Genomic DNA, 20,104 nt, shown 5'->3' with positions numbered 1-20,104 from the left:
ATTAGTCACAGATCAAGGAAGTCAGTTTACCTCTAACTTGATTGAAGACCTGCTCACTCATCACAAGATTAAGCACACAACTTCCACCCCTTATCATCCACAAGAAAATCGACAGGTGGAAGTCACTAACAGAGCTTTGGAAGATATTTTTACTAAAGTGGTGAGCAACAACAGAAAAGATTGGGCAGATCGCTTGGTTGAGGCCACCTAGGCCTATAACACTACTTGGAAAACTACAACAGGTTTCACACCCTATGAGATGGTCTACGAGAAGAAAGCTTTGCTGTCCATAGAATTTGAATATAACACATTGAGGTTGGCAGCTCAGTTGGACCTAGATCTCAGTCATGCACAACAGGAAAGATTACTGCAGCTGAATGGACTAGATGAACAAAGAATGCAGACCCTTCTCCACTCAGAGGTGGTCCAACTTCAAAGAAAGATATGGCATGACCGATGCCTTAAAGAAAATCAATTTCATCTAGGAGATTGGGCGCTATTATATGATTCAAGATACAAGGATTTCAAAGGAAAGCTAAGGACAAGATGGCTAAGACCATATACAGTGGAGAAATGCAACGACAATGGTTCAGTCCTTATCAGGACCATTGATGAAGAAGCCATCCCCATGCTCGTCAATGGGCATCGATTGAAAATCTACAAGAAGCCCCTTTCTAAGCAGTAGTTCACTGAAACTCTGGGTAAATCAGTGCTGGTAGTGGAGCAAGCCCCTATCTCCACCCCACCCACACCTTGAACACAAAAAAAAAGAAGAAGAAGAAAAAAAAAATAGAAACAGAAAAAAAAGGAATAAAAGATCCTTGGGTGAAAACCTCTTGGAGGTGCTCAAGGTAGACAGTGAGGGTGAAAACCTCCTAGAGGCGCCCCAGCTGTCTCAGAAAAAAAAAAAGAAAAAAAGAAAAAGAAAGAAAAAGAAAGAAAAAGAAAAATGCACCTGATCTCTGTTGGATAAATTGCAGGTTGCAAGAAGGTCATTACAGGTTTTAGGAGGATCGCACAAGACAAAGACAGAGGTCAGCACCAGGTTGCAAGCATCCCTCACAATCCATTCCTCCATGACCACTACCCTTTCCTAAGATTTGGTCTCATTCGGGCTAAGATTTCACCTTCTACAGGAAGTTCTGTGTCTTCTACAGGAAGTTTTGTGTCTTCTACAGGAAGATCCTGTAGAACCTACAGACAAGCCAAAATCGATCTCAGAAGAGGACCCGAAGGTTGGGAATCTGCCCATGAGGCTTGTAAACCTCCCTGCTTCCATCCATCACCATATGTCACCTTTTTCCATCTCTGTACACCTTCATTGCACTCATTTTTTTCCTTGCACAGTCACACACAGAAATCTTGTTTTCTTCATACTGCCAGCAAAAACTTTTTAATGACAAATCAAGTAGCAGTTTTTCACTCACCATACCTGTACCCTCCATCTAGACTCCTCATCAGCCGAGACCCTCGTCAACAGTATAGCCCTACTCATTCTAGCTTGCATTCCAGGAGGAGAAGCAGCTACAGGACATCCTATAGGAATCCTGTAGCAGCTTATCCCTCTGAAAGACATACTCCAGAGACAGGGACAACAAAGTATGGCATAAGAAACATGCATGGAGCTCTACTTGAATGTATGAACATCAGCAACAGCCAAGGCCAAGCATGCAGTGTGCATGCAACAACAACAAACGAAGGAATGGGTTCCAAAACTCGAAATCTGCATAACACGGTCGCGACCATGCAGGTAAGTGCTTAAACTTGTTCTTCAATTGCATAAATTATATTTTAAAGCTGCATTACTATGGGAATGGTTCGGATTGAGGGGAATCGGTGGCCAGTCAACTGGCCACCCTCAGCCAGTTACACATCCTCGTGGAATCCCAATGAGCTCCGTTAAATTTAAAACTGCCGATTAGATGTGCAGCCAACACGTGTGGAGTGTCCATTCAGGAAGAAATCGTCGAGACTGGTAGTGGTGGTGGCGGTTAATAGGAGAAGGGAGGTGATGGCAGTCATACAGCATGTAGAAAGATTATGGCTGTGATGTCAGTTCAACGGTTCGGTTTGGCCACCTCATCCCCTCACCACGAATCACGCCGCAGTTAAAAAACGACTCAGTTGAAACTTCACCACCCTCTGTTCATTCTGCACTCACGACATTCTTGACTGGAGTACGCATCCACCGCTTCCAGAATAGTTAACCAGTCGTCCTCCACCAGTTTTTCTGCCTGTTTTCGAAAATCTCCTGCCTATCGGGCTCTGTCGGAAGCACAGTTTCATTCTACAGGAATCGGGAGCCTTCTACAGGAAGGGTTCTATAGGAAAGGCAGAGAACAGCTCTGCGGAGAGGAAATTTGGGATTTTCGTCGGAATTCAAGCCCAAAACGAGGTAGGCTTAGGAAAACTCCTCTGTGCATGATTTGTTTGAGTAAGGTGGTAAATTGAACACAACAGTAGATTGAAAAAAGAAAGTGGAAGTCTGCTTGTGCATTGAAAAAGTGAAAGTCTGCCTGCATATTTCCTTGAGTCTACACAGTTTCTTTTTCTCTCTGCATTTGAAATCTCCCCATCCTTTTTCAAAATTCTCCTGTAAGAAAGATACATGCAACAATAAGGGCCAGCCTGTGTGAGTGTGTGAAAAAACGACTGTGCCTATCTATCTATGTGCTGAGAAAAGAACCTATGCCCTTATACTCTGTTCTGTAAAATTTTTTCTTTTCATAAACAGATAGTCAAATTATGGATGACAGCAGTCTTAAAATATGATAATTATTGCTACTTGATATTGTAAGGAACACATGAGAAATTCCTTCTTGGGTTCAGAAGAAACCGGATTCAGCTATCATCTGTTGCAGTGATTGACTGTTTATTTTCCTAAGAATTTTCCTTTCTGGTTAAAACATGAAAGAGCACTCAACACCATGCTAGGAGTATTCATAAGGAAAGAACCCTCAGACTCTAGCAAGTTGCACGAGGACCCTGAGGTGGTGGACCTTTTCACTTGGGCAAATTGGATATCCTTCTTTGAAAAAATTTAGGGTTATGATGAGGAAATAACTGAAGAGTTTTTAATGTCCCTGAGACCACATTCAAAGACACATGCCACAGTTAGTTTTAGGAGTTTGACCCTAGAACTTACCCCTGAGCTCATCAATAGAATTATTGGTCTACCATTAGGGCTCCCTTGGAGCAAAGAAGAGAGATCATTGGGCCAAGTTGCTAAGAAAACATTTTTTCTGCCTGAGGAGCATCCTGTAGAAGACAAAAACGGAGTTAGAAGGACAAGCTTGCCTCCTCTCTGGAGTGAAGTTAGTTATCAAATTATGAAGTATATCACATGTGAAGGGAGGTTTAGCATCATCTATGGATATCATTTCAGGTTGTTACATGAATTAAGGCATGGGATGGACTTGCCTCCAGCCAAGAAACTGAGCATCCCATATTTCCTTCTTCAGTCCTTGATTGAATGTGGTACAAAGCTAAATGAAGGGATCCCAGATCAGTTGGCCCACCATGGGCTCATCAAACTGTTGGTGGAAGATGCTTTACACACCTATACTGTTCCCATAGCTTGGGAAACCTTCAGAAATATTTACAGGGATGATAACATTAGAACTTTGGCTGAGAACATCACCCCATCTAGCAGTGAGGAGGGGGAGCAAGCTGAAGGCATTCAGAAGAACAATGATGAGGGAGCACATGACATTCAAGCAAAGGGAAAAACAGAGGAAGAATAGAAAGAAAAAGAAGAATTTGGCAAGACTGTTGAACCTAAGACAACAAAGGAGAAAACAACAAAAACAGAGAAAGGGAGAAAGACAAAGGTTGGGAAGAAAAAGGCCAAGAAAGCCCAAAAGAAGACTGCCACAGCCAAGGCAGGGACCCAACAAGAAAAAGAAAAGACACACCCTGAGATATCAGTGACACAAGTAGAAACAATGGGCATAGAGATTTCTACAGGAAGTGAAGAAAAAGAACAACAGAAAGAGAAATCCCCTGAAATGTTGGCAAGAGAGGCAACAGTTGTGCTTGCTGCATTAAGCACACCTACAAAATGAAGAGGAAAAATAAAAAGGACCTCCATGTACTTCAAAGCTAAAAAAAGCACAAGGATAAAAGTAGGAAAACCTCAGCCACCGTCCAAGGAACCGATTGTCATTGAGGACTCACCCACTAAACAAAAGGAAGAGTCTCCTTCCAAGATATCTATCACCTATGAAAGAGGAAGCCCAAAAACCTCCACATGGAAAGAGAGAATTAGGATGATGGACTCAAAGGTAGCTCTACAGGAAGCTGCAACATCTCTACAGGAAACTCTAGCCAAGTTAAAAGAGACTGAGAAATTGGAGGAGAAGGTAGCTAAACAATCACAAGGGGAGAGCAAAACCGAAGAAATACCTGAACCTACCCCTCAACCTAATTTGGGCTCATATTACAATCTGTTAGAGGGTGGGAAAATCATCCCACAGAAATTTGTTGTACCATTATTTTTCGAATTAGAGAAAGAGAGGATCAGAACACACACATGGATGAAAATCACCAAATCTAAGGGAGTTGAGGACATAGGCAACATGGAGAAGAATTTAAAAGAATTAAGGGGAGAATTGGCCATGGTAAGGCATGTAGAAAGCTGCAAAAGAGCCCAGCTGCAGGAGGAGAATGAGCTACTGAAAAAACAGTTGCAGCTACAGGAAGTCCACAAGGAAGATAGGCTGTCCATTTTGGGAGGGCAACAACAGCAAGGAGGACCTCCAGTAGACAAGGACACAACTGAGAAACAACAGAAAGAGGAAGAGCTACAAGCTAATGTGGAAATGCTAACAAAACTGCTGTAAGAACAAGAATCTCAGGCAACAAAAGAAATACAAGTTTTGAAACAGCAGTTGCCAGAGAAAGAGGCCCAATTGGTCTGCATGGCCAGTTGGGCAATAGAAGCCTTATAATGTAGGCAAGCTGCTAAATCTTATGCATTATACCTTAAATACCAATGGTTGTAATTTCAAATTAACACACTGGCCCAAAGGGGCACCATTCCATTCCAAAATTACAATTAGTTTAGGTATTTGTGTGACAGTAGCTCAGCTGAAGATAAGGCCAAGTTAGCAGAATTCTATTTACACAACTTGGCACTTCCAAACATGAATCTATGGGACCCCAATGCTGCATTGGGAGATGTGCAACTCATGGCCATGGCTTCTTGGTTAAGCCATGAGGAAAAGAGGGCAACAGAAATTCAGAAAGTTATGGACAGGGAGCTAAGTGAGCCACTCATGATCAGGGCAGAACCAGAAGATCCCTCAGCTTTAGTATATGCCCATCAACACCTTGCCAACAACCCTCAGGTTCTCCCAGACTATGTTGAAAGACAAGCTCAGTCCATTGCTCACTTTGAGGACATGGAAAGACTGTTTGGTGATAATTGCATTCATGCTTGCATAAGGAGTTGGAAAACATTGTCTCATAGTCTAAAAATAAGAGAGTACCACTCCCCAACCAGAATGAGGGAGGCATTGGCAAGAGTGCCACTTTATAAATAGTCAATGCAAAATCTGAAGGCCAACTAGATTGGCCTAAAGTTCAATCCTCCATTACTTTTAGGACTACTGGAAGGGGTCAAAGAAGAAGAAGAACACAGGAAATGGGAGGAAGAAGAGAGAAAGGCAGGGTTTCATGACTGAGAAGGGGACATCACCTCGAAAGCATGGGATGTCAGAGAGGCAGTCAAAGCAATCAAAGATGATGAGATGGACTAGTTGCTCAGGGGATGAGCAACACATTCAGCAGGGGGTGATGATGAGCCCCAAAAATGGGTAACTTTATGGGCTCATTTTGCCTATTATTCTCGATTGATCCACCATTCTTCATATTTTTATGCATGATTTTGAATATATTTATGTTAATTGAATGAATGAGAAGAGTCATTTGACCACAAAGTCTAATACGTGCTTATTGCAGATTTTTGGACATCTTTTGGACCAAGATCAGGCATTTATGAGCAAGTTGAGAGCCAAATACGAAGGAACAAGGCTGAGGATTTGTAGGATGGGTGTCTCCTACAATAAATGACCCCTTCCTCAAGTTCTCCACCATCAGCTCGGAGTTCAACAACCTACCAAAGATGATTTCAAGGCGTAGCCGAGCAGGTTTTGTGAAGTGGCTGATTAACTGTAGTTTTGAACAGCCAAGCTCCTAAAGTTAAGGAGGACTGTTGGGAGTCCTCATGTTGCATAAGTAGAAAGGCTTCAAGCCTTGGTAGTTTAGCTATTGAATAGTTGTTTTTCGCACTTGAGTGCAGCTCTGCATTTCAGCTCATTTTCGAGCTCTTGCTGTAAACAATTTTGTGACATGACTATTATTTTTTGAGTAATGGAGATGAATTTCGCTTTGCACCAGCTCTGAGATTTCTTAGGAGGCTTTAGCTCTTAGGGTTGGGCCCAACCCAAGTGCCAATACCTCCTCTGTGTACTTTTATGTGTTTTCCTTGCATTCATAGAATAATTTTTGTTATTTAGGTTAAGATCTTGCTTTGTTACTTAGGTTGCTTTTGATGATTAAAATAGCTTTTCATGCTTTAGGTTGATTTGAAAGTGTGGTAACATAAAAGATCTACAAAAATGCCATCAAGAAATCCTTGATCTTATCTCTCTCTCCTTGGGACCATGAGCCGAGACCAAGGCATACTTGCTGCCACAAAACACTGTTTTTGCCTTTCAATGCAATTGCTAGTGTTAGATTTTGAGTTGGAAAAGTTGATACCAGTTGTACTTGCATGTTTATATCTATTCTTGCTTAGTTTCCATAGCTATCTTGCATGATTTCCTATCTATAAACTTCTGTTCATCATGTTTCTAGGCTCGGTCAGATTAGGTCAAAATAGATAGATCTCTGGTTTTTCTAGTCTTTGTTCGATAAGTTTTGGAAAATAGTGTGCAAAGTACCTGTAATACATTCCTACCTACCCTTCCTCCATCATCCAACCTGTTCTAGCCCCTAATCCAAGATTCCTTCCCTTCATTCGCCACACTTTCCCAATTTGCCCTAATTTCTATATTTTTGTGCAACATTGCTTTCTCCATCCTTGAACAAATCCAACCATCTTCATCACTCCTGAGCTTCATTTACCAAGTCCCACACCTTTTAAAAACCTTATCCATCCTTCATTTCCACTTCCCCACCATTTTTTCTCCATCAATCCTCTAAAATCCTCTTTCAGCCGTTCCTATAGAACTTCCTGTAGAACATCCTGTAGAACCCCTGCAGACTTCCTGTAGGAGTTCACGTGAGAAGTTTTTCGAGATTTGATTGATGTGAAAATCTCTGGAAGGGTGCTAGGGACCCCTTAGGCTCTCTTCTCACCTTCCCAACCTCCTGCAAGCGCCCACTCCATTTCCTTTCGCCAATCAACCTCTGCACAATAAAAAACAATTAAAGCACATGCATAATAATTCTGCAAGATCACTGAAAAATATAAAAAGATGTTTTTTCCAGATTTTACTTCAGAAGTAGCTTAGTCACATGCATTTTAAATTTCCAAGAGTCAATGGCATCCATTTCCGTAGCTCTCATCTCTTTTCTTGCACCTTTAGGATTAGTCGGTAAAACTAGGGTTTGCATTTCCTTTCAGCTTTCATCTTCTTTCTGCAAGTAGACTAGCCTCTTTTGAGTTAGCTTTCATCCATCACAGTTAAAAGCTTCTTCTAAGAGCTCATAGAAGTTTTCTTAAGCTCCTAGCAAACTTGTGCCAGTTGATCAAGTGACAGCCTGCGGCAAGAGCTAGTACTTGTGCATATAGCACCGTCGCTTCCAAGTTTGTTACGAACAACCGGGTTGATAAAAGTAAAGAAGGGAGTCCCAAGGGTTGTAACATCATTGCTGCAATACTGGATCCCACCACCAACAATTATCCAAGGAATTATGTGACTAAAATTATCCAAATAAATGAAAGGCAATCCAAGGACAATATAACTTCAATGTGTATGTCCATCATGGTACAACAAAAGTTAACCAACATACCATGCACCCTATATTACATGAAGTACCCTCAAGTATGGTGTAAACACTTTTAAAATAACCTACAAAGATAACACTCCCTCTTTATGAGGAAAGTGTTTTCACCAACACCAATTTTCTCCTTTTGCAACTCGACCAAACATGCCTTTTGTAAATCTAAACCTACTACAATCTTAGAATGAACCCAAACATAATTACTCATAAAAGCATCACACCTTACCTACTCAAAACCATGAGAAGGATCACAAATGGAAAAATCATATGCAATATGTTTAATGTATATCCAAGGAGGTATACTTATGGCCTCACTGAATATGTAGTTGTTCCTACATCCTCTTGTACATCCTACAATGTTTGAGTAATAAAATTTAGCTTTGTGCACACTACAATAGAGGTTGAAGGAATATCCATCCTTAAGCTCTCTTTGACCACACCTGTATTTGAATCCTCAAGCTATGCTTTGAATCAATGTCTGGAAGAACAACCTACTCAGTCCCTTCAATCACCAAAGGAGATACCTGTGATCTACAAGGCCACACATCTTCATGAAATTTTATATATCAACTCACCACAATGTTTTGATATGCTAGAATGTAGACCCTATAAGCTTTAGAATTTTCAATGTGTCCAGAAAACAAGAAACTATCACATCATTTTGAACCTCCAAAGACCAATGATCCCTTGCTAATGTGAAATAACATGATCTTGGACCATAAACAACATGTGAAAGTCTAACATCCTTCATATCAACTTCACCAACCAAAATATTTACATGCTGCATCATGAGTTGTTTAGGACATCTTGTAAATATGATCACATCTTCATATAATACCAAAGGAAAATTCATTAAATTATCAAAATAACAAAGATAAAAATTGAACAAGTTAACACATTAATATTGAAATGTCGACCTCATAACTCAACCAATAACCCACACAGAGCCTCCAACATACTATAAAGATGGATATCTCAACCATGCATCTCAAAACCTTGGAAACTAAAGTAAAACCATCAACTGGGTTACCTCCCTCTTTTCAAGAGAATCCTATGGTAATTGAAGCAAGAGTCTCCTCAAGGCCAACTCCCTCTTCTTAGGAGAATTCAACAACTTGGTCCTGTTACCCATCTACATACATGGTTAAAATTAGGATAATTTTTCTTTCCTATGATGTGATTTTCTAGCCAACAACCCCTACCATGATCCGAATATATCCAACCTCAGATGCCTCTTGCATATTCTTTGGTCAATACATCCATACATTTAGCATATTCATTTGGTGGAAGTGGCTTAGGTTATCTATTATGAGGTACATTAACCATTTCTGAATTTAAGTGCTTCAATTATCTATATATAAGGCATTTTGGTATGAATTGTAGGTTAAAATTGGATTATAAACCATTGTTAGTTATGTACTTGTTTCCTTATTTCCTTATTTCACCTTGGTGGTTATCATTTGCCCCTAGTCCAGTGTGACCTTCGTAGCAATCTTTCTTTCACTATCAAGGAGGGGCACATATAGGAGATTATAATGATGTAATGTTCCATGTTATTCATGCTTAACACTTGTAATCATTCCCCTCATTTTGTTTTCCTATCATTTGGTTGGTTGTTATTAGTTGCTCATACTAGTTCCCTATTAGCCTTGTCCTAGGAGAAGGGGTTGGAAATACCTGAGGTTGATGTAGCTATAAGAAAAGAAAAAACATAAGCCAAATGTTAAAATGCAAAATAATGGAAAGGGATGTAAAGAAATCAAAAACCAATTATAGCTTGAGCTCCACCCCCTCTTAATAACCAATCATCCTTGAGAGTATCCATGCATGTCATGATTATCAAAGTAAAAGAAAACGCCAGAGAACAATTTATTGACCATTATTAAAGGAGAATTATATAATCACTATTACTTGATAAAACAATGTTTTTTGTTGAACAAGTCATATCAAATGAAGAAAAAGGAAAATAAGTGGGCTTGGAAAAACAAAAGCAAGGGAAGGTAACTCAAGTATATAAGCACCCCATTTACAATCATAAGATAATAAGACATTTGAAAATGACATTTACGTGAAGTACTTTGATGCCTTTGACATCAAATATGTTTCATATTGATGCTCTCATTACTCTTGTACCCATGATGTTGATTTAACTTTATTCTTTGAGTATGTGTTGAATGAATTCCAAGTGACAGGTGATATGATGATTTTACAACTCTTCATAGATGATGTCCAATCACTTTGATGATGATCCATAACACTTTGACAGAGGACATTGGGCACCTTTTGAGGGATGTTGACCTTGAGATTGACTTGGCATAATTAATAAGACCCTCCCTCAACTTTAGGACCTTAGATTTTGACGATATGGGCTTGGACATTTCTTATAGATCAAGTGTACCCAAGATATGACAAGACACCACCAGGTAGGCATTGTAGCTTCTTTATGGACATTGATATTCTCTTGATGATGTTTGGTGATGATGATGACTTGCAACCCCTTTGGAAGGGATTTTACAACTTCTATCATAGTGATGTCATGCCCTAGCATAATAATGTCACCCTTGTGATGCATTTGATTATGATGTGGGATTTATTGAGGATTATGTTGGGCTTGAGAGGGTTTTCTTTAGTTATAAGGCACCATTTTGGTAAGGAAACATGACTTTTGGAATGAGTCAAACTATTAGAGAAATTTTGAGGTCTAAAATGGGCCTCAAAACAAACATGTACAACCAAAAGAAAATTTATAAGAACCAATAGGATTCAAGATGTTGATGTCATCCATGGGGGATGATTCACCATTTTTAGAGTAAAAAAGTAAAAAGATTAAATTTTTTTTTTTTTTTTCGACTCGTATTTTCAACTTATCTCCCTACGGTTTTACTAAAATTTCGAGCGAGAACACTTGTTGGATGCATAATTTAATTTCTCATCCAAGGAGTACCCATGTTGCATACTTTCGATGGACCCTTGATATGAATTTGAAACTACTTGTACATGGTTTGCAAGGTATTCAATTCAGATATATACATGTTTAAAATATGTCCATGTCTTGCAGAAAAGAAACAAATCAAATTTTCAGCTGTTCATGACCCATTTAAGTATAGCAGATTTATTTCCTTTTACTGTTTAACATACTAAAACGAATTTGTTTTGTAAAATAAATCAACCACAGATGTAAAAGAAGTTGATGAAGCAGTTCACCCCTCCTGGGCTACGTCTGCTGGGTCCAAGGCTCCCAAATGGGCCTGTCCTTGTTTTAATTAAATGCTCAAATTGAATATACAGCTGAATAGAAGCATCTACAGGTGGAATATATGGTAAAAATAGATTCAGAACACTTGAATCCTTCAGGATTGACTACTGGTTCACCTCCAATGGATACTTGCAACCCTATACAGTTCTTCCAATACTGGGCCCTGGTGGCTCCTAGAACTTCCACGGCTCCAAAACCTCTGCAAATGACCTCAGATGGCTGTAAGACCTATGCCAATGGCTTCAGAAGGTCGAAAATACCCAAAATCAAAAAAAAAAAATCGTCCAAAACCGCCTTTCCTAGCCAAAGTTATGGCCATTTACTCCCAACTGCTAGCTGCCCCTACAAAAACTCCAGCTAACTTTAGTTAGAGTCCAGATAGGCCCGCCAAATATGGCGGGCCCGCCAATTTTGGTGCTCCGCCAATTCCTCTGCCAGTTTGACCACCTGTTACGGGTTGCAGTTAGTGCATGTGACCGAAAAATTCGGGCGGTTTGTTTGCATGGGATTACGTGCCGGCGGTTAAGGCATGGCACTCGGTTCTTGGCGTGAGGTCACGTGGTATGGGGGCTGGCCCCCTTCGTGTCCCGCCAAACACAAAATCAAACTTTAAAACAATTTTATGCCACCCACATAACAAGTCCGACTGCATTGGTGCAATGGTAAAGCGTTGTAATGTTGTTGGAGTGGTCGTGGGTTCGATTCACAATCCGACCAAAAAATTTTGAAATGCACCACACATAACTTTGCTGACGTCACCCAGGCCACGTGGTGGCCTCCGAGCCTGCCACATGGCAGCCTGTGATTGGATGCCCAAAAAGGAATATTCCCTAGAATATTCCAAGGAATATTCTATGGAATATTCTTTTTTAATTAAAAAAAATCAAAATTTCAATGTTATTGAGAAATTCTTCTTTTTGGCATAACTTTCTCATACGGTGACCGTTTTTCAAACTGTTCACGGCGCCAGAATCAGGAGGACGAGCAATTTCCAGTCGTTCAACTTTGAACCAATTCTGAGCACTTTCATTTTTGAGCATTTTACGACACTTAGGACATGAGCACCTGATCACGCCTCCCCATTGGGAAGCTTTTGGACCCCAAAAGCCTTCAACTACCTGTTAAAGAGGTGAGGGTACAACTCCCTCACTCTGTCCACCTCCATCCACTTTGCCTTGTTCGGTTTGCTGCCTTTGAAACCAACCTGAACATAATCTACATTGCCCCTCCTTGAAGTGCGTGTCCTTCTGTCAAGGATTGTATCTTCTTTCAGCTCATCTAAGAATTCTGGCAAGAAATCTTCTATAGATGGCAGCTGAACAACACTTTCATGATCAACAATCAAAGGAGGTTCATACAAACGTAAGTTCTCCACATTGACAACAGAATACATTTGCATGTAGGAAGGCAAATCTAATTGAAAAGCATTATTTCCAACCTTCTTGAGGATTTTGAATGGACCATAACGAATAGGATTCGGCTTTTTACTTTCTCCTTGCATCCTTTCCTTACTAATGTATAGCCATACCTCATCCCCTTCTTGAAACTTGTGATCGACTCTATGCTGGTCGTGTCTTTCCTTGTACTTGCCTTGACTCTTCTCAAGCTGTTCTTGAATTTGATGATGTATTTGCTGAATTCTTTCAATGAATGAATGAGGTTTGTCAATATCACTATGTCCCTCAATGGCGACATCTTTCTCAAGAATGAAATCAAGAGGTGATTTTGGCAAGTAACCAAAACAAGCTTCAAACGGTGAGGTGTTTGTGGAAGAGTGCTTGGCACGATTGTAAGCATGCTGTATGTAGTGAAAATGTTCATCCCAAAGCTTGGGATCTTTGCTACAATAACCTCTCAAGAGGTGCACAATGGTTCTGTTCACAACTTCTGTTTGCCCATCTGTTTGCGGATGGAAAGCAGTACTTTTCTTCAATTTTTTGTCCATCATCTCCCATAGGTTGGACCAAAAATTCCCCACAAATCTAGAATCCCCGTCACTAATAATGGAAGTAGGCAAACCAAAGTGAATCCATACATGATGAAAAAATAATTCAGCAGTTATAGTTTTCTTACAAGGCATAAGTATACACATTTTGCTGAAACGGTCAACTACTACATATAAATAATCATGCTGCTTTCTAGATTTTGGCAAACCTCCTACAAAATCCATAGAGATGCTCTCCCATGGTCTAGAAGGTACCGGCAAAGGAGTATACAAGCCAAGCTTCCTATTACTAGGCTTGCTTGTAGCACATAATGAACAACCTCTTATGAACCTTGAAACAGAATCTACCATGCGAGGCCAATAGCAATACCTCTGTAGATGTGCAACTGTTTTGCTTACCCCAAAATGGCCAGCAATAAGAGAAGAATGAGCTTCTCTTATGACATTTATTCTCTCCCCCTGTGGTATACACAACTTGCCCAAATGAAACAGCAAATTGTTATGCATGTGATAGTCATTTTCCTCTACATGATTCCCTTTACTCAAGTTAGCATACACATCTTTAAAGTCATCATCAGATGCATATTGTTCTATGTAACTATCATGTACAATGGAATCATTCTTAAGTAAAGTAACAACACCAATAATAGGCCTTGAAAGCATATCATCAACCTTATTCAAAGTACCTTTCTTGTACCTTATTACCAAATGGAACTGTTGCAAGAAGCCCATCCATCTGAAGTGTCGTGACTATTGTAACTTGCTTTGTGATTGCAAGTATTGTAAGGGATGATGGTTGGTATGTATAACAGTTTCTTTGCCCATCAAATAGTGTTTCCACTTTTTGATGCTTTGTACCAATGCATACAACTCCTTATCATATGTAGGATAATTTACAACAACACCATTAAAAGTTTCAAAATGAAAAGAAATAGGCTTACCATGCTGTAGAAGAACTGCACCCATGGCATAATCACTAGCATCGGTTTGTATCTCAAATGGCTGTCTCAAATCCGGTAATGCAAGGACCGGAGATGAACTAATCTTCTCTTTCAAAGATTCGAAAGCTTTTTGCTGCTTGCTTCCCCATTGGAAAGCATGCTTCACACTTGTCACTGCATGCATAGGAGCTGCTATAGAAGAGAAGTTAGAGATGAACTTCCTCCAATATTGAGCTGCACCCAAAAAACTTCTTACCTCTGTTATGGATTTGGGAGTAGGCCAATTCACAATAGCCTCTATTTTAGCAGGATCTATTCTCAAAGCACCTCCTCCTACTATGTGTCCCAAATAAACCAAAGAAGTCTTTCCAAATTCACACTTTGACATTTTAAGAAATAACTGATTCTTCTTCAAAACATCAAGTACTTTCCTAACATGCATGACATGATCTTCTCTAGACTTGCTGAAAATTAAGATGTCATCTAAGTAGACAATAACGAAATCATCAAGAAAAGGACGCAAGACATCATCCATTACCCGCATGAAAGTTGCAGGTGCATTGCACAAACCAAACGGCATCACAAGCCACTCAAAGAGTCCTTGTTTGGTTTTAAAGGCTGTCTTCCAAATGTCACTTTCTTCAATTCTTACTTGATGATATCCACTGCACAAGTCTAACTTAGTGAAATATCGAGCATATTTCAGCTGGTCTAGCAAATCATCTATCCTTGGGAGTGGGCAACGATTCTTTAGCGTTATCTTGTTCAAGGCCCTGAAATCAACACACATACGCCAAGTGCCATCTTTCTTTGGAATCAATACAATCGGTGACCCACATGGCGAAGTACTTGGCCTTATGAAACCCTTGTCCAACAAGTCCTTGATTTGCTTCTTTATTTCAACATTCTCCATAATAGACATGCGGTACATGCTTATGTTTGGAAGAGGACAATCTGGATGCAAATGGATTTCATGCTGAATCTCCCTCTTAGGAGGCAAACCTGTTGGCTCTTGAAACATCTCATGATATGCATCAACTACATCATACAGTTCTGACTTAAGTTTTGGATCACAATTGTCAAATGACTCATGATTCACATCAACCTTGGGCTTAATCATAAGAAGAACAAAATTCTTACTTGAATTGACCAGCCTTTTTACCTGTCCTGCATTCACCATCGCTACATTTGTCTTCTTGCGATGAGCTCTAACAATGAACTCCTTGCCATCTTTGAAAAGATGATATTTGTTTTCATGGCGATGAAAGATAGCTTTCCTGTCAAACAAGTAAGGACTTCCCAAAACAATTCCTGCTATATGAAAAGGTACCACATCAAGTTCAACTGTGTCAATAAAATGTGCAGTAATTGCAAAGCGCAATGTGCACTTTCTTGAAACTTGTAAATTTGCATCCTTGCAAATCCATCCAAGTGGATATGGCTTCGGATGTGGAATGGTCTCAAGTTTAAGTTGCTTGACCAAGTCCTCTGATATAAGGTTTGCTTGTGACCCACTATCAAAAAGTGTGTCAATTTTAGTATGTTTTGAAATCACCCTCACATGAAACAGTTCAATTCTTTCTTCCTCATTAGGAGCTTGTACATGGCAGTTTGAGGTACTAGTGCTGGCTTGAGTTTCAATTTCTTTTCCCTTCAAGTTTTTCAAACCCATGGCTGAAATTTTGATTTCATCACCTGAATCATCCCCTAAATCCTGTGGTGTAGATGTAGTAGCAGCAGTTTTCTGTTTCCCTTTGGATTTGTTAAATTGAGGTCTTTTTTCAGGATGTAATTTCCAACAGTTTTTCTCCTCATGGCCTGGTTTAGAACAGTGTTTACAGATCACTTTCTCACTCTCCTGTTTGACAGATGCATTCTTTTTTCCCTTTCCCTTGGAGGTTTTCTCTTTGTTTTTCCCCTTGGGGGGCTTGTTTCTACCCTCTTCAAATGTGTTTTTTCCCCTTGCCTCTAAATGGGTAGCTTGGACACAAACCTCGTCCAGGATAGTAGGGTTAAACATCAAGATGGTGTGTCTAAGGTAGCTATGCAAGCCACCAATATATTTTAGCAAGGTTTCCTGGGTCTGTAAATCTACCCCTAACAAGAGAGCTCTTCTCCTGAATTCTTGGGTGTAGTCTTGGACACTCTGACCCTTAAGTTGTCTGAAATTTTGCCAGTTCATAATGGCTTTCTGCATGTGAGCAAGAGGATAAAACTGTTTTTTAATGGCTAACAGAAATTCAGGCCATGTTAAGGTAACCTTACCAAATTTCTTGATCTCCTTTTTAGTCTTGGCCTCCCACCAGACCAATGCTGCTCCATCCATTCTCAAAGAAGCCAACTGAATCTTGGTGGCATCATCATGCATATTCTGGATCCTCAAGTAAACTTCCAACTGCCTAATCCAGTTGTCAAGCTTTTCTGCATTCACTTCACCATTAAACATAGGTAATTCGAATTTTACATCAAGCTTCAAAAAAGGACTTTTTCCAGAGGATCTATGCTTATGCACAGAAGAAGAAGACGAGGATGAAGAGGAAGAAGGTGACGATGGGGGTGGTGGACCACCATTACCTCCATGTCCTTTCTTGGAATGATCATCATCCTTCTTACCTCCTGAAGAGTCCTCTCCTTCATGTGGATGTTTGGACCCTTCTCTAGCCAATTTCTCATTTCTTTCTTGGTACAATATCCTCACCATTTCAGTGAGGTCCAAGAAAGCCTTTCTGAAGACTCTTTCTTCTTCTTTTGGATCCATGTCTGCAGGAATTTCTCCTTCATGTGCAGACATTCTTGAAGCTTCTGCTGAGACTCTTGAGGGTGAAATTGAAGGTGGAGGTGATGGCTCTCTGGCCTTCCTTGACTGAGGATTCTCTCGTTCTCTAGTCAACTGTCCTTCCCCTCTTTTAAGTTTCAACTTGGTAAGCATCAATACTTGCAAGACAGTTAGAAGATCTTTGCACAAAAACAATCAAAAGACAACTACACTAGAGATTGACTGAAAGAGCATTTATCTACTTTGCAATTGTATAACAAGAGCATTTCGAAGGCTTCCTGGCTCGTTTCAGGCTTTGTCTATAGTTTATTTGACTGCTTTTGATACAAAGAAACAACAACTTGGCTCTGATACCAACTTGATCTGAATTTGAAACTACTTGTACATGGTTTGCAAGGTATTCAATTCAGATATATACATGTTTAAAAGATGTCCATGTCTTGCAGAAAAGAAACAAATGAAATTTTCAGCTGTTCATGACCCATTTAAGTATAGCAGATTTATTTCCTTTTACTGTTTAACACACTAAAACGAATTTGTTCTGCAAAATAAATCAACCACAGATGCAAAAGAAGTTGATGAAGCAGTTCACCCCTCCTAGGCTACGTCTGCTGGGTCTAAGGCTCCCAAATGGGCCTGTCCTTGTTTTAATTAAATGCTCAAATTGAATATACAGCTGAATAGAAGCATCTACAGGTGGAATATATGGTAAAAATGGATTCAGAACACTTGAATCCTTCAGGATTGACTACTGGTTCACCTCCAATGGATACCTGCAACCCTATATAGTTCTCCCAATACTGGGCCCTAGTGGCTCCTAGAACTTCCATGGCTCCAAAAACTCTGAAAATGACCTCAGATGGCTATAAGACCTGTGCCAATGGCTTCAAAAGGTTGAAAATACCCAAAAAAAAAAAAAAAAATTCGTCCAAAACCGCCTTTCCTAGCCAAAGTTATGGCCATTTACTCCCAACTGCCAGCTGCCCCTACAAAAACTCCAGCTAACTTTAGTTAGAGTCTAGATAGGCCTGCCAAATATGGTGGGCCCGCCAATTTTGGTGCTCCTCCAATTCCTCCACCAGTCTGACCACCTGTTACGGGTTGCAGTTAGTGCATGTGACCGAAAAATTCGGGAAGTTTGTTTGCATGGGATTACGTGCCGACAGTTAAGGCATGGCACCCGGTTCTTGGCGTGAGGCCACGTGGTATGGGGGCTGGCCCCCTTCGGGTCCCGCCCAACACAAAATCAAACTTTAAAACAATTTTATGCCACCCACATAACAAGTCCGGCTGCATTGGTGCAATGGTAAAGCGTTGTAATGTTGTTGGAGTGGTCGTGGGTTCGATTCACAATCCGACCAAAAAATTTTGAAATTCACCACACATAACTTTGCTGATGTCACCTAGGCCACGTGGCAGCCTCCGAGCCTGCCACGTGGTAGCCTGTGATTGGCTGCCCAAAAAGAAATATTCCCTAGAATATTCCAAGGAATATTCTATGGAATATTCTTTTTTAATTTAAAAAAAAAAATTCAAAATTTCAATGTTATTGAGAAATTCTTCTTTTTGGCATAACTTTCTCATACAGCGACCGTTTTTCGAACCGTTCGCGGCACCAGAATTAGGAGGACGAGCACTTTCCAGTCGTTCAACTTTGAACTAGTTCTGAGAACTTTAATTTTTGAGAAATACTTGAAAAAAAGTGATTGTAGGAATGTACAGGGTAAGTTCCTCAGAAAGAACACCAAAAGGACACCGCTCACAACCAGATCACAGATCAATACACCAGTATTTTTGACGTGGTTAAAACCCTCAAAGAGGGAAACAGTCCACGGCCTGCGCCAACGTGGCTACTACAGGCAATTTATTAATCAAAGAATGAAAATTTACATAAGCTTCTCTCATGCACGGATTACCCGAACAATGACCCTCCATGCGCTTTAAATAGAACTCATGGACCAATCGGGTGTCAAGCCACGGATCAAGTGTCGGTAATACCGAGGAGAGAGTTAACCGTCAGATCACTACATATCGTGACCGTCGGATTGTAAGTTACAAAATGTACAACGGTAAAGAAACACACTTTACCTAACTCTATACCTAACTCTATACTAGACCAAGTTGAACTTAACTATTTCCTATGTGTCGGAATATCCTAACATCCCCCCTTAAGAACAACTTGGGATAGGATTGAAGGATTTACAAATATGACACAATAGGAGAAGGAAGGAGGCACTAGAGCCTATCCCCCCTTAGTGACAACTTCCTGAACTCCAAGCATATATCGAAGTTTAGTGAACTTCGCCTCTGTGAGAGCCTTTGTGAAGATGTCTGCAACCTGATCATCTGTTGAACAATATTGCACTTCAAGAACATGGTCATGAATGAGCTTTCTGATGAAGTGCATGTGTAGTTCAATGTGTTTGCTGCGCTGATGCTGGACTGGATCTTTGCATAGCTGAATGGCACTTTGATTATCACACCAAAGTGTGGTTGGATGCTGCTGCTCAAAGCCAAACTCTGATAGGATCTGACGAAGCCACAAGGCTTCCTTACTAGCTTCCACGGCACCACGATACTCTGCTTCTGCTGACGAAAGAGAAATGGCAGCTTGTTTCTTACAAGCCCATGTAATAGGTCCTGAACCAAGAGTGAAGACATAACCGGCAGTAGACTTCCGATCATCAGGGTCACCAGCCCAATCAGAATCAGTGAAACCAACTAATAGAGGAGCTGCTTTGGCACTGTAATGAATCCCAAACTGTATTGTACCTCGAACATAACGAAGTATTCTTTTGGCTGCTTTCCAATGACTTTCACGGGGGTTTTGCATAAAACGAGCAACAAGGCCAACAACAAAGGAAAGGTCAGGACGAGTATGGGTTAAATACAAGAGTTTTCCTACAAGTTGACGGTATAAGGTAGCATCAACTTCAGGAGAAGTACAAGAGACTGAAAGTTTGACTCCAGACTGAAAGGGAGAAGGGGCTGGCTTATAGTCTTCCATGTGAAAATGACGAAGAATATCACAAGCATACTTGGACTGGGAAAGGGAAATACCCTCCTTGGATTGTAAGACTTGAAGACCGAGAAAATAGTGTAAGTGTCCTAAGTCTGTCATTTCAAATTTCTTTTTAAGGCTGGACTTCACATGGTTTATAAGGTTGGGATCACTA

This window comes from Pinus tabuliformis, chromosome 7 (genome assembly GCF_031772625.1).
Source record: "Pinus tabuliformis cultivar Carrire ecotype Pingquan chromosome 7, CPIR1, whole genome shotgun sequence".
NCBI lineage: Eukaryota > Viridiplantae > Streptophyta > Pinopsida > Pinales > Pinaceae > Pinus > Pinus tabuliformis.
The sequence above is the reverse complement of the archived record's forward strand: the minus strand, read 5'-3'. Positions refer to the sequence as shown.